The 16,464-nt window shown below is 35.9% G+C and overlaps 1 protein-coding gene across 4 annotated transcripts in view; it reads right to left on the bottom strand.

The window, feature by feature from the left end:
- Positions 1-12,832, bottom strand: part of LOC124987253 (interferon-activable protein 203-like) — a 28,703-nt gene extending 15,871 nt beyond the window's left edge. Inside the window, exons 1-2 of one of the 4 annotated variants that reach the window (XM_047556405.1) lie at positions 12,711-12,832; positions 12,354-12,479 (exon numbers count right to left, since the gene is read on the bottom strand). The gene's annotated coding sequence lies outside the window, so the exon portion shown is untranslated. Of the gene's footprint in view, positions 1-7,465; positions 7,594-12,353; positions 12,579-12,710 lie in introns of those variants that run through there. The other 3 variants (XM_047556375.1, XM_047556395.1, XM_047556385.1) reach the window with 3 other exon arrangements.
- Positions 12,833-16,464: the final 3,632 nt, after the last annotated feature.

Raw genomic sequence — 16,464 nt, forward strand, 5'->3', positions numbered from 1 at the left:
TACAAACTCTCTATTAATTATATTACATATTGTAGAGATGTTTTCCCAGTGTTTGGTATGTGTTTGCCCTCTAATATCCTATCTTATTTGTAAAGAAACTTAGAATTTGCATTCGATGGAATTTAATAAAGTTTTTCTGGCTTGTACTTCTTGTGCTTTAAGATATTTTCCCCTTCCTCAATGTAATTAAATTTTTCCTATTTTTTAAAAATGATATCACTGGTCACATTAGTCCTTTAATCTCTCATGATATGTAATTTTTGTGTGATGTGAGATACAAATCCAATGCCCTGAATTTCATTTATGGAGATTTCCCATTGGTTCAACGCTTTTCACATTTGGTCCTTCGGTCTCTGTGATGTAATACATGTTTTCACATATAAGTGGTTCTATCTTCACACTATCTATTTACTGTGTTTTTTGCGTTCCACTATCATACAACCTTAATTATCATGGCTTTATAATAGATAGTGGTTCCTAGTAGAGTTGAACTTCCTAAATGAACAATTTGGTTTGAGTAATTTTTACCCTTACTCTTTTCTATAGGTTTTGGGTTTATCTCAACAGATTATTCATTAATATCTTTGATATTTTTAAAAAACTTAATCTATATTTTTATACTTTTTTAATTTGTTCATTATTAATATAGACATAATATTGGAGTTCATTTTGACATAATTATACAAGCATGGAATACAATTTATTCCCATTCAGTCCCCTGTACCTCCCCTTTCCTTCTCCTTCCCCACTTCCTGTTTCCTTTCCTCTACTATCTTTCTTCTATTTATTTATAGTTTTTAAAATAGTGTATTGTGGATAAGTATAAAGGTGAAATTCACTGTGGTACATTCATATTTGTACATAGAAAAGTTGAATAATCTATATTTTTGGAGAAGTTTTAGGTTACAAGAAAATAAAATAGAAAGCACCGGGTGTTCTCATGTACTTCCTTCCCACAAATTATGGGATATCATGAAAAGACCAAATTTAAGAATTATTGGGATTGAGGAAAGCACAGAGATACAAACCAAAAGAATGAACAATCTTTTCAATGAAATAATATCTGAAAATTTCTCAAACCTGAAGAATGAAATGGAAAATCAAATACAAGAGGCCTATAGAACACAAAATATGCAAAATTACAATAGATCCATACCAAGGCACATATAATTAAAATACTTAACATACAAAATAAAAATAGAATTTTAAGGACTGTGAGAGAAAAGCATCAGATTATATGTAGTGAAACCAATATGGATATCAGCGGATTTCTCAGCCCAGACTTTAAAAGCTTGAAGGGCTTGGAACAACATATTTCAAGCTCTGAAAGAAAATGGATGACAACCAAGAATCTTATACCCAACAAAACTAACCTTCATATTTGATGGTGAAATAGAATTCTTCCATGAAAAACAAAAGTTAAAAGAATTTACAAATGGAAAGTTTGCACTACACAACATTCTCACAGAAATATTCCATGAGGAGGAAATGAAAAAAAAAAAAAATGAAAACCAGCAAAGGAAGGAAATATACTAAAGAAAATGTCTATCAAAGGAGAAACTAAGTCAGGTTAAAAACCAACACTAAACCAAAATGACCAGGAATACAAATCTTATTTCAATAATAACCCTGAATGTTAATGGCCTAAATTCATCAATCAAAAGACATAGACTGGCAGACAGGATTTAAAAAACGACCCAACAATATGCTGCCTCCAAGAGACTTATAGAGAAACACATGAACAGACTAAGGGTAAAAGGATGGGAAAAACATACCGTGCACACAAACTTTGTAAAAAAGTGGGGTTTTTCATCCTCATATCAGATAAAGTGGTCTTCAAGCCAAAATTAATCAGAAGGAATAAGGAAGGACATTTCATACTGTGTAAGGGATACATAAATCAGCAAGACATAACAATCATAAATATTTATGCACCAAACAATGATGCACCCATGTATGTCAAACAAATCCACCTCAATTCCAGGAACCAAATAGACCACAAACAATAATACTTGGTGAGTTTAACACATGTCTCTCACCACTGGATAGATCTTACAAACAAAAATTGAATAAAGAAAGCATAGGACTCAATAACATAATCAATAATTTGGATTTAACAGACATCTATGGATATATTCCATCCATGAATGAGCAAATACACTTTCTTCTCAGCAGCACATGGATCCTTCTCTAAAATACACCATATGTTATGCTACAAAGCAGTCTTAGTAAATACAAAAAAATAGAGTACTACCTTGTATTCTATCACATTATAATGGAATAAAGTTAAAAATCAACGATAGAATAAACAACAGAAACTACTCCAATACCTGGAGACTAAATGTTATGCTATTGAATGATGCATGGATAGCAAAAGACATCAGGGAGGAGATAAAGAAAATTCTTAGAGGTAAACGAGAACATCGATAGAGCATATAAAATTCTCTGGGATACTCTGAAAGCAGTAGTAAGAGGAAAATGCATTGCATAGAATGCTTTCAATAAAAGAAGAAAAGGTATACCGGTAAATCACTGAACATTACAGCTCAAAGTCCTAGAAAAAGAAGAACAGATCAAGACCTGAAGTAGAAGAAGACAGGGAATAATTAAAATCAAAATTGAAATCAATGAAATTGAAACAAAAGGAACAACTGAAAAAATTGACAAAACAAAAAGTTGGTTCTTTGAAAAAATAAACAAAACTGATAAGCCCTTAGCCACACTAACAAAGAGAAGGAGAGAGAAAACCCAAATTACTAAAATTTGTGATGAAAAAGAAAATGTCATGACAGACACTATTGAAATACAAAACATATTTAGAAACTATTTTGAAAGTCTATACTCCAACAAAATAGGAAATCTTGAAGACATCAACAGGTTTCTAGAGACATATGATCCACCCAAACTGAAATCAGGAAGACATACACAATTTAAACAGATCAATTTCAAGCAATGAAATAGAAAAAGTCATAAAAAAAACTTACAAACCAAGAAAAGCCAAGGACCAGACAGATTCTCAGCCAAGTTCTACAAGACCTTCAAAGAAGAACTAATTCCAATACTCCTCAAAATACTCCATGAAATAGAGAAGGAGGGAACCCTTCCAAACTCATTTTATGAAACTAGAATCACCCTGATATCAAAATCAGACAAAGACACATCAAGGAAAGAAAACTTCAGACCAATATCCCTGTTGAACATAGATGCAAACATTCTTTTAAAAATTCTAGGAAATCACATGCAAAAACATATTAAAAAGATAGTGCACCATGATCAAGGGGGTTTCATCCTAGGGATGCAAGGTTGGTTCAACATCTGGAAATCAATAAATATAATTCATCACCTTAATAGACTTAAAGTTAAGAATCATGGTTATTTCAATAGATGCAGAAAAAACCATTTGATAAAATACAGCACCCCTTCATTCTCAAAACAGTAGAAAAAAGAGGAATAGTAGGGACATACCTCAACATTGTAAAGGCTATCTATGCTAAGCCCAAGGTCAACATCATTCTAAATGGAGAAAACCTGAAAGCATTCCCTCTAAAAATTGGAATAAGACATGGATGCCCTCTTTTGCCACTTCTATTTCAATATAATTCTTGAAACTCTAGCCAGAGCGATTAGACAGACCAAAGAAATTAAAGAGATCATAGAAAAAGAAGAACTCAAACTATCACTATTTTGCCAATGACACGATACTTTATTTGGAGGATCCAAAAAATTCTATCAGATAACTTCCAGTAAAAGAATTCAGCAAAGTAGCAGGATATAGAATCAACACTCATAAATCTAATGCATTTCTATTAATAAGTGATGAATCCTCTAAAAGAGAAATTAGGAAAACTATCCCATTCACGATAGCCTCAAAAAATAAAATAAGGACTGGGGATATAGCTCAGTTGGTAGAGTGCTTGCCTTGCAAGCACAAGGCCCTGAGTTCAAATCCCCAGCATCGCAAAAATAAATAAATAAATAAAGTAAAATAAAATACTTGGGAATCAATCTAACAAAAGAGGTGAAAAAAACCTCTACAAGGAAAACTACAGAACACTAAAGAAAGAAATTAAAGAAAACCTTAGAAGATGGAAATATCTCCCATGTTCTTAGATAGGCAGAATTAATATTGTCAAAATGGTCATACTACCAAAAGTGCTACACAAATTCCAATTAAAAATGCAATTCCAATGATGTACCTCACAGAAATAGAGAAAGCAATCATGAAATTCATTTGGAAGAGTAAGAGACTCCAAAGTAATCCTGAGCAGGAAGAGCGAAGTAGGAGATATCATAAAACCAGACCTTCAACTATACTACAGAGCAATAGTAACAAAAACAGCATGATATTGGCACCAAAATAGGCAGGTAGACCAATGGTACAGAATAGAGGACATAGAGACAAACTCACATAAATATAGTTATCTCATACTAGACAAGGGTGCCAAAAACATACAATGGAAAAAGACAGCCTGTTCAACAAACAGTGCTGGGAAAACTGGAAATTCATATGCAGCAAAATGAAATTAAACCCCTATCTGTCACCCTGCAAAAAATTCAACTCAAAATTGATCAAGGACCTAGGAATTAAACCAGAGATCCTGTACCAAATACAATAAAAAGTAGGCCCAAATCTTTATCATGTCATCTTAGGACCAGACTTCCTTAGCGAGACTCCCAAAGCACAAGAAATAAAAGTAGGAATCAATAAATAGGATAGATTTAAACTAAAAAAGCCTTTTCTCGCCAAGGAAACCGTCAAAAATGTGAAGAGAAAGTCTACAGAATGGGAGAAAATCTTTGCCACACACACTTCAGATAGAGCAATAATCTCTAGAATTTATAAAAAACTCAAAAACTTTACACCAAGAATGCAAATATCCCAATCAATAAATGGGCTAAGGAAATGAGCAGATACTTCACAGAAGAAGATATACAAGCAATCAACAGATACATGAAAAAATGTTCAACATCTCTAGTAGTAAGAGAAATGCAAATCAAAACTAACCTAAGATTTCATCTCACCCCAATTAGAATAGCTATTATCAAGAATACAAGCAACAATAGGTGTTGACGAGGTTGTGGGGAAAAGGTACACTTATACATTGCTGATGGTGTTGCAAATTGGTGCAGTCACTCTGGAAAGCAACATGGAGATTCCTTGGAAAACTTGGAATAGAACCACTGTTTGACCTAGTATCCCACTCCTTGGCTTATACCCAAAGGACTTAAAATCAGCATACTACACTGATGCAACCACATCAATGTTTATAGTAACTCAGTTCACAATAGCTAGATTGTGGAACCAATCTAGATGCACTTCAATAGATGAATGGATAAAGAAACTGTGGAATATATACACAGTGGAATATTACTCAACCTTAAAGAAAAATAAAATTATGATATTTGTTGGTAAATGGGTGAAGTTGGAGAATATCATGCTAAATAAAATAAGTCAATCCCAAAAAATCAAAGACCAAATGTTTTCTCTGTTAAGTGGATGATGGTACATCACGGGGATGGGGTGGGTAAGGGAAGAATGGAGGAAGAATGGATTGTGTAGAGGGAAATGAGGGGTGAGGAGGGGGAGGGAGGAAGGAAAGATAATGGAATAAGCAAACATCATTACCCTATGTACCTGTATGATTACACAAACGGTGTGACTCTATTTCGTGTACAACCAGATAAATGGAAGTGTGTGTACAATGAACCAAAAAATTACTTAAAATAATAAAAAAATATATATCTTGCACTTCTGATATAGAAAATGGTGTTTTCAAACTGGTTTTAGTGAAAAAATAATCTTAGAAATGTAATTTTAACCTAGACAAAATGACATTTAATTAGGAAAGCCTCAACAAGTACTCTCTGGCTCCTAAGGCCTAGGGAGGTTTGAAAGACAAATACCCACATGGAAATATCTACTGAAAGTAGTAATCAATAGGAAAACAATGGATTAAGAAATACTTCAGGCCAAAATATCAGAAGAATAAAAACAAACTTCATTACGTATGACTATGTTTTAAAAATAAAGACAGGATGGAAGAGAAGTAAAACAGGAAGTTCATCAACATGGTGAAGGTAGGGGGAACAGAAAGTAACAGGTTCCTGATGTATTTGTCTTAAAGGTTAAAACAGAGCAATACATTAAAAAAAAAGAGGATAAAAAAGAAGAGTCATAGATTAAAGTGAAGATCGCAAATACGAGACAAAATACTTGTTTCCAGCACATACATAAAGGCCTAACCTGTTAAGTGAAAATTCTTGTCAAAATTAATTGAAGACAACTATCTAAATGTCATTAACAAAACAATACTTAAAGGTGGAAACAAAGACAAACATAACAAATCATTATGTGACAAGTAACTAAAGGAAAGTAATTTTCTGTATATTAGTGTAGATTTAAGTAGACTTGAAGATAAATCCATTATCAGATTCCACTTTGTAATAAAATATTCAACTTCTAGGAAGAACTGGAAGTTTTAATTATGGATGTTTCTAATAACAGTATATTATAACTTTATGTTCCTTATGGTACCATAAATAATATTATGGAATATATTTTTCTCCATACGCACACACGGGTACACAGATGTATACATCATATACATGTATGTGTATGTGTGAGTGCCCACACATACATATTTGGATTTTAAGGATCTACAAGGAAAAAGTGACAATTTGAAAAAATTCTAAAATACATGACTTCTTTCTACTTGACTTTTCTTCTTTTCTCCTACCTCTTACCACCAAAACATATATACATACATATATATGTGTGTGTGTGTGTGTGTGTATACACATATATAAAATATAAAATGAACTATTTACATATATAATGAATTCTCGGATTGGCAGAGCTATACAAAAGTGACTGAAATCTGCCTCTACCACTGTTTCTGAATGGAGTTAAAGTTAAAAATAATTCAGAAAATATTAAGATCATATATTTTAATAATTGTGTTTATGAATCTAAAATTTTCTACAATGCTTTTGCATTTGTTCTTACATTTTGAAAAATTGGAATAATGCTACAAAATACAAATTTCATGTTCAGATGTATTTTTTTACCTAATATTATATGTTTTTTTCCTTGTCTTATTCTTATCTTTTCCTGAGGCCCCTCACTATAGTCACCAAGTTTTTTATACTCTCTCCAACCAAGAAAATCAAAGTCCTCTTCTGCATATGAACCCATGCCAGTTCCTACTCAGAATTTACTTTAAAATCTGCTATCGTCAAAATGCACTTCCCTTTATTCAGGCCTCAGTGTTGGAGAATAAAGATGTCTATTATCTTTCTAAGTGAATCAGTCTTGCTACTGCAGTTGTCACTGTTTCTAGCACAGTTGATGCCAGCCCTACTCCCCTCACCCCACCAACCAGAAGACCCAACACTGATTTCCCCTGGTGACCCTGTGATTTCTGGTGTCCAGATCTTCTCCACAGAAAGCACTGATAGGACTCACCTCCCTGGAAATTTCTTCAATAGTAGTCCAGGTCTTGAGATCTTCAGTAATGCAAGAAGCAGTGATTTTTTTGAGTTAGGAAAATAAGTCAGCAAAGCTCTCAGACTCAACAGCAGGATATTGTGTTCTTTTTTTTTTTTATTTTTTTTTATTTTTTTATTTATTTTTTTACGTTTACATAGGGTAATGATGTTTCTTTTTTTTCCCTTCCCCCCCACCCCTCCCGCCCTTTTCCCTTTATACAGTCCTTCTTTCCTTCATTCTTACCACTCTCCTTAGCCTAACTCTAAACCTAACCCTAAACCTAATGCTAACCCCTCCCACCCCCATTATATGTCCTCATCCGCTTATCAGCGAGATCATTCGTCCTTTAGTTTTTTGAGATTGGCTTATCTCACTTAGCATGATATTCTCCAATTTCGACCATTTGCCTACAAATGCCATAATTTTATCATTCTTCATTGCGGAGTAATATTCCATTGTATAAATATGCCACAGTTTCTTTATCCATTCATCAACTGAAGGGCATCTAGGTTGGTTCCACAATCTGGCTATGGTGAATTGAGCAGCAATGAACATTGATGTGGCTGTATCTCTGTAGTATGCTGATTTTAAGTCCTTTGGGTATAGACCAAGGAGTGGGATAGCTGGGTCAAATGGTGTTTCCATTCCAAGCTTTCTGAGGAATCTCCACACTGCTTTCCAGAGTGGCTGCACTAATTTGCAACCCCACCAGCAATGTATGAGTGTTCCTTTTTCACCACATCCTCGCCAACACCTATTGTGGCTTGTATTCTTGATAATCGCCATTCTAATTGGGGTGTGTGTTCTTAAATGCTGAAAAAATGAAGCAGCTTTCAAAGATAACAGGGGAAAGGAGCACTGGTGAGTCACTTACTTACTATGCTGGGTGACTCACACTGTACTCACAGCTCTGGAAGAAAGGAAACAAATCACAAAGAGCAAGTAAGTCCCCTCCTATCAGTGAGATAGGTTTCAATTTCCTCAGCCAGAAGAACTGGAGTGTCCTTCCTGTAACATCTTAGTAACCACTTTAGAGCTCAGCTGTACTGAGATGTTTTTCTTACAGACCTCAATAGATAAAGAAGTTCCAACATTAGGACTTCCATACCCAGCACTTAGGAACCTATATTCCTTTGAATGAAGCTAAAATATCAAAAGGAAGAGGTGAGCCTTCCAGTCCCTTGCAATGCACACCTCCCTAGTCTTCCATACAATGAGAATAAAAGGGAAAGGAGCATCATTAATCTCATCTTCACAGGATGATCAACAGGGAGTCTTTGAATAGATGAATGAATGAAGTTTCCAGTTCATCCAAGATACTGTTCTCTGACCTTCACTGTTAGGGACAAGGTAGATTTTTCTACGATCTTAGTCTGTTCAAACTTCCCTGAAAGTCACCATCAGCTGTTTTCAGCTCATAGATATCCTCTTGGCTTAGGTCCCCTATCACTTATGTTGTTGCTCTGGAAAGCACTCATCACTAGCACTGATGAACATCTACTGATTGGACATTGGAATAAAGTGGTTATTCTTTTACCCATTTTTTCAAGTGGAATGTTTAAATGGTATAATGTGTGGTTCTCCCTATCTTCTGCATACAAACTCTCTACTAATCATATTATATGTTCTCCCAGTGTTTGGTGTGTATTTGCACTCTAATACCCCATCTTATTTGTGAAGAAACAGAATTTGCTGCCTGCAATCGAATTTAATAAAGTTTTCCTTTCTGGCTTGTACTTTTTGTGCTTTAAGATATTTTTCCCTTCCTCAGTGTAATGAAATTTTCCTGTTTTCTTTATATGATATCACTGGTCACATTAGTCCTTTAATCTCTCATGATATGTAATTTTTCTGTGATGTGAGATACATCACACAATGTATGTGAGATACAGCAGACACCATGCTGTGAATTTCACCTATGGAGATTTCCCGTTGGTCCAACACTTTTCCCATATGGGCTTTCTGTTGCGGCAATATACAATTTGTCACGTATATGTGCTTCTATCCTCATGCTACCTATTAACTTATATTTCATACTGCTTTAATTATTAGGGCTTCAATAGATATTGGTTCCTAGAAGAACTGGTGCCTCCGAAACCATCACTTTGGTCTGGGTTTTGCCCTTACAGTTTTTCACAGGTTTTAGGCTTATCTCAACAAGTTATTTAGAAGTGTCTTTTAGTTTTTTTAAAAATTGAATAATCTGTATTTTTATACTTCTTTTTCATTAGTTCATTGCAAACATACATAATATTGGAGTTCATTTTGTCACAACTCTATGAGTATGGAATAGAATTTTCTTAAATTCAGTCCCCAGGTCTTTCCCTTTCACACCCTTACGTCTACTCCTCTTTTCTTTCCCCTACTCTACAGATCTTTCTTCTATTTATTTATAGTTTTTTTAATTAGTGCATTATGGATGTATATAAAAGTGAAATTCAATGTGTTATATTCATATATATATATGTATATATATTAGCTGAATAATCTCTAAATTTAGAGCAGTTTGAGGTTATAGGAAAATCAATAGAAAGTACAGGGTGTTCTCATATACTTCCTTCACACACATGCACAACTTCTCCCACTATTGATACCCCACACCAAAAGGGGTGTGTATGCAACAGTCTTTGAGGTTTTATATGGTATTTATAGGTTCGTGTGAAAAGAATTGTCCTATTCATGTTATTGAGTCTTCAAATAAAAAATCATATATATTCCTGTTTGTTTTCTTTGCAATCATTCAGTAAAGTTTTATAATTTTGTCTATAATGGTTTTACATGTCTTTTGCTAGATATTCCTAGTACATTATAATTTTTAAATTTTTCTCAATTTGTTTTCTATTGGTATATTTATTAAATAAAAAATGCAGATTTTTATACTGATCTTATGCCTAGAATTATTGATAAACAATTTCTGATATTTCCTGCATTATTTTGTATATTATATATAAGCAATTTTAAATGTCATAGTAGCATTAAAATAGAGAAGGAAACTAATGAAACAGAAAAAAAAATCCAGAAACTGACACACCTGTAGAAAGAACTGATTTTTAAATTTTGAAATGATAGACATGAAATGCATGCACTGTGTTGTATGACAGTATACCTCAATAAACCTGTTTTAAAAGTAAGAAGAAAGGACCCTGTTCTCTAAGAATTTCAGAGACATTATATGAACTGTGAAGATGTATTATTTCAGTAATAATGAACATCTCTCTTGGGAAACTTTTGTTTACTTTTTGCCCAAACCTTCTTTACTGTACGATAGTCATTTTATTTTTCATTGAAAATGACCTTTACGACTCTCCTTGTCTATTTGAATGTAGAATCTCCTTTACTGGTGTAATCTAATGTGTTTTGGGTCCCTTATAGGGTGACCCCAATGTTGGGAGATAGAGAATAGATATAAAGAAATGCTATTACTAGCAGGCCTGCATAACATCATTGATGAGGAACTGAACCAGTTTTAGCTATTTCTTTCAGATGAATTCAAGATCACCAAAGGCAAACTGCAGGTTGCAGACAGGACAGTTAGCCAACTTGCTGATTCAGAATGCTGGTGTGGTGTCTGCAGTTTGAAAGCCATTTGTATCTTCTAGAAGTTGAATGACATGCATGTGGTAAAAGTCTTCAGGAAGAGAAGAAAGTCAGCCTTGCATTGATGCGATCAAAAAACCTGAAAAGAAAAACTTAGAGGAGGAAAAGTTTATTTTGGGCTCTGGGTTTCAGAAGTGTGTCAATGGTCAGCCAACTCCATTGCTCTGGGCCTGTGTGTTTTTTAATTTGTTCCAATTAGTAGAATGCATTTATACATTTTGATAGATCATACATAAATGGAGTGTAACTTCTCATTTTTCTTATACATATTGTAGTTAAAAGAAGATTTTTAACCTCTGTGTATTTCGATCTTTTTTTGTGTGAAGTGGGACAGAAAATAACATTCTCATTACTGTGTTATGAAGAGTGAACCAGATAACCTACATAAAGAAAACAGATTTTGGAACTAGCATCTAGTAACTGCTCAAAAAATATAAATATAATTATTGAAATATAATTATTATCATTGTTAGTCCATATTCTATTCTGAGTTTTGAATGTTTGCTGTGTTCTACAAATGTATCATGTAGTGTGCAGACCCTGTTAAGGGAAACTCCATATCAAGGAGATATGAAAGATACTTTATAAAATATGCCTCTCTATTGATGTCTGTGAATTATAGGAGTTTACTCTCATCCAGTGGAAGTCCTATGAATTGAAAGAATAAGAGAAGCCATCAATTCTGCAAGACTTGGATCAACAAGGATTTTGATGTCTGAATTTTGAAAACCATCTGCATACTACCACTAAAGCAAGAGTAAGTCAGGAGAAATCACAGAGGAACTGGAGTAAAGACCACAGATACCTGTGGCGTTTGTGATCTTATATTACAAAATTAAGTGCTGCTTACATGGATGTATTTAGCTGGTCTTAAGTTAAAGAGTAGTGAGGCTATTTACAACTCATGCATTGTGTTTATAAACATGACCTCTGTATGAGAACATACAGAATATTAGCCAGGGTAAAATAACAGGAATATATGGGGAGGCAAATATAAGAGGATCATGCTGTTGGTCATGGAAGATGTCAGTGGACATGATGGCATCATAGTAAAAGTTTTATAGAATAGTGTGAATAAAATAGTTTTATAGAAAGAGTTTTATAGGTGGAAGTGGAGAGGAAACGAGCTTTGGGCTTTAAGTTATAGGAAATGGAGCAAAAGAGGAACAAAAGAAAGTATTTAAAGATAAAATGTCCTGAGAGCTTGTGATTACTAACGAGGTCCCGAGATCTTTCTCTACAGACAACCTCACAGATATTTACTTACTGGAAGTGCATCCGCAGTAGTGTAGACTTGAGACCTGCTTGGGAACTTCAGGAATCACTGTCTTATAACCAGCAAGGCACATTAGTAATCCTCTCCAGAGCCTGAACTGCAGGATGTCGAGCAAGGCTGAGAAAATGAAATGGTTTGAAAAATAATCTTAAAAAACACACAAGTTTGGGTCACTTGAATCTTTGATTCATGCCAGCTGCTTCATGCTGTGCTTAGCTCTCTCCCTCATTTGATCTTCTCCCAGGGAAAGAGAAGTTATGAGGCAATTCTGAGTCTCCACCCATTGATTTTCAAAGCTTTCTATTTCATTAGGCAAGGAAACAGAATTTCTTCTCATAAATAACTTACTGAAAATGAAGAACAGTGGTGGAGTTGTCCTCTTGCTCTTTTGCATTGTGTTCAAGTTCCATCATTAGCACTTTCTTATACAGCAGATGGGTCCCTAGAAAACAAAGCCCCCTGTATGAGTGTCCAATGGGAAAGGCGAGGTGCTCAATGACTTCCTCCTTTGCTCTTCACAGAGTGTCAGTGATGGGAGGTGATATTGGTAGAGGTGTCTATCTTTACCAATTCTTTACTGCACCTCTGTTATGCCACCTGCAATTCCCCTCAGTGCTTGACAAGGATTCCTCTGAGTAATAAAGGTGTTTGCAAAGTATCATCTCGTTGGGAATTCAGTTGCGGGCTTTCCTTCCTTGCTTGCTTAATATGTGTAGGTTTACTATTAATATTTTATGTGTTTTCCCTGAAAATAGGGATCTTAACAGAACCAGGGTTAGAAAATAAAAACCAGACTTCTAATGAAACAGTGATTTCAGATTTACTCATTTGCTATGAAACTCTGAGTAACCAAGATTGCTATGAGAAAATACAAAAACAGATTCTAGCTGCCGATCCCCTGTTGACTATTCTCAGATGACCTGAAACACATAGGCAAATAATTCCAACCCCATCAGGAAGGATTAACAGGAACAGAAGAAATAAAGGGTTCCTCAATGTTAAGTTCACACAGTGTAAGATGATATCATATATTTGTTAGCTTAAAATGTCTAGCATTTATTAACTTCAGCAGTAGTCACACAACTATTATTTATTCAACCCTACTGAACTTGCTTTAACCTTTATGATTAGGTAAATATTAATATGTCTTATTGTTTAGTTATAGATTATCACAAGTAAACAATTACTAGCATAATTAGAATATTTCATTGTCTAGTCTAGTAATGATTATACAAAATATTTTTGTTTTTCTCCTTGTGACCTTTTCCTGTTCTGAAAAAACATGTGTAACTGCCTACCTTTTAATGTATAAAAAGCTGGCTGGGAAAAATAAAATTTAGAACTTAGCATCCATTCCTTGAGTTTGTATTGCTTTGTTCTCCGATGCCTACTCCCTCACCTGAGACCACTACGACCCCTGCTAGGGCTGGACCCTGGCACACCTCTTGAATAGAAGGAGATCAGCTTTGAAGTTGCTCATAAATTCCATACAATGTGACATTTTAAAGTTATTGCTAGCTGACATAACTAGCATGAACTATATTGAGTATGAACTCAATATAATTATGTGAATTTTTCCTAGAATAGCGTGTAAATGAATTTTGCCCTAGTTGCTCTTACCTGTGACTAGGATCCATGACTTCAATGATTAAATTCCTTGCCTTTCTGAATTGAGAGAAACCACTAGTGAGTCATGAACTCATAACACCACAGGAATAAAGCCTTTAAATTCCGAAAGAGCATTGAAACTTTAAAGGACTTAAAGAACTGATATGTACTTTTGATGGATCATTTTTATTAAACATCAAATATATTAAATATACTGTGGAGAATTGCATTTGAAATGTCCCAAAAATGGAGTCAATGAACAAATACAAAACATAGGGCAAATCAGGCAGAACATTGTGTGACTCCCACAGTTTACTCTGAGTTTTCATGATAGTTTATTACAGACTTCAGTTTGCTGCTTCTGTGATGCATTGAGCCGATCTTATTAAGGTCAAGGAGAGAGAGGCAGAAGAGGGAGGTCAGAGAGAATCTCCAACCAGAATACACAAAAGAGAAACAAGGTCATGACTTCTAAACCTTCTTTACTTTTTATAAGAAAACAAAGCATGTGGAGTGTGCCCTCTGAAGTTGCTTCCACAGATGACCCATAACTTAATGACCCTAATTTTAAAAAGTCAGAAAATGCTCTCAAATCCGTACTCTGCAGTTAGAAGTTCACTAGATGAACCAATATGTACTTTTCCTAAGCACTAGGCTGTGGCCAACACACAGAAGCTCACAAGTGGTTCTGTGATTGGGTCTGCCTGGATCAGCCTGGAGCCTGAGTTCTTGGAGACTGGCCTAATGCTGAACTGGGCATAAAGCTTGAGTCCACAGGGACAAGTGTGGGTCCTGGGTCCACAGGGAATAACCTGGAGCTTGGGTGTGTAGAAGTGGTACCGGAGGATCCGTGTGCAAGGGCCAGCCTAGCACTTGAGTCCACTGGGGTAGGCCTGGACCATGGGGATGACCTGGTGCAGAGGTGGACATGGAGCAGTGTCATCAGGTCCTGCCTGGAGTCCACGATTGTACTTTCTAGTCTGATGCAAGTAGATATGAGGCCTTACCTGGGTCTTGGGACCATGGGTTGGCCTGGAACCTGGGTCCACAGGGGTGGTCCTGGAGCTTGGGCCTATGGGGGAACCAATCCAGTGCTGGGTCTACTGGAATGGATCTAGACCCAGAGTCTTCTGGAGCAGGCCTATGTTCTGAGTGTGCTGGACCATAGTCCTGCAATGATCAGCCTGGAGGGTAGGGCTCCAGGGACCGGCCTGGAATTGTGTAGGTGTGTAGCCTATGTGCCTGTCCGCCAGCCTGGTGCCTCAAGCTGTGGATACCAAACTGATGCTGGGATGGGTCTGAAGCCTGTGTCCATGGGCCCAGCGTGGCTCTGGATTGGTCTGGAACCTGGTGTGGACTTAAAGGCTGGGTCTGCAGTTTCTGGTGGGACACTGAGAATGCCTAGAGTCTACGTCTACAAAGATTGACCTTGAGGCTCTATGTGTGGGTACCAGCCTATGACTATGGCGTAAGGGGCCAGCCTGGTGCTGGGATGGGTGTGGGGTTTGGGGACCCTGGTAGTGCCAGGTGCTGTCCAGAGCCTAGTGTTTTAGTTCATGGGTACGAGTCTGAATTCTAGGGCAGTGGGCCCCTGGCCAATGTGTTTGGTTGGACAGGCCTGGCACTGAGGTCTGAAACATACTCCAGTGCTCACGTTCTCCCCTTCCCTTATGTGGAGGGTATGTCTCTCCGTACTGTGGTGCCTGAAACAGGGAGGAATGATGCAGGGAAATTTAAAACAGTCAAACAGCCCCTCCTACTCTCTTCAGTGAATCTTTTCTTATTTGTTCTATGCTGTGTGCTTAATATTTGGGGATTTTCTAATTATTGTTATTGTTTATTGATTGATTTCTCTTTGGTCATAAAGCATACCACATAAGACTTCATTCTTGTGAAGTTTACCGAGTTTTATTATTTTGCTAGTAGCCTTCTCTGACTACTCTAAATATTTTTTCTGTCACTGTTTTCAGGAGTTTGGCTGTGATGCTAACAGGCTTTTTTTTTTTTTTTTTTTAATTTTGACTGCTTAGAGTTGTTTGATTCCTTTTTTCAGTATGGATGTACACAATCGTGGGATTCATTGTGGTGTATTCATATATGTACATAGGAAAATTAAGTCAGATTCTTTCCACTATCTTTCCTTTTCCTATCTCCCATCCCCCCTTCATTGCCTTTTGTCTCTACAGAACTTTTATTCTTCTCCTCTTGCTTTGTGTCGTGGGTTGGCTTCCACATACCAACAAAATTATTCAACCTTTGGATTTGGGGGATTGACTTATTTAACTTAGCACGATAGTCTCCAGATCCTTCTATATACTAGCAAATGTCATGAAGTCATTCTTCTTAGTGGCTGAGTAATATTCCATTGTGTGTGTGTGGTGTGTGTATACCACATTTTCTTTATCTATTCCTCTGTTGAAGGGCAGGTAGGTTGGCTCCATAGCTTAGCTCTTGTGAATTGAAGTGCTATAAACATTGATGTGGCTGTGTCACT

Source organism: Sciurus carolinensis, chromosome 1 (genome assembly GCF_902686445.1).
Source record: "Sciurus carolinensis chromosome 1, mSciCar1.2, whole genome shotgun sequence".
In the NCBI taxonomy this organism is placed as follows: domain Eukaryota; kingdom Metazoa; phylum Chordata; class Mammalia; order Rodentia; family Sciuridae; genus Sciurus; species Sciurus carolinensis.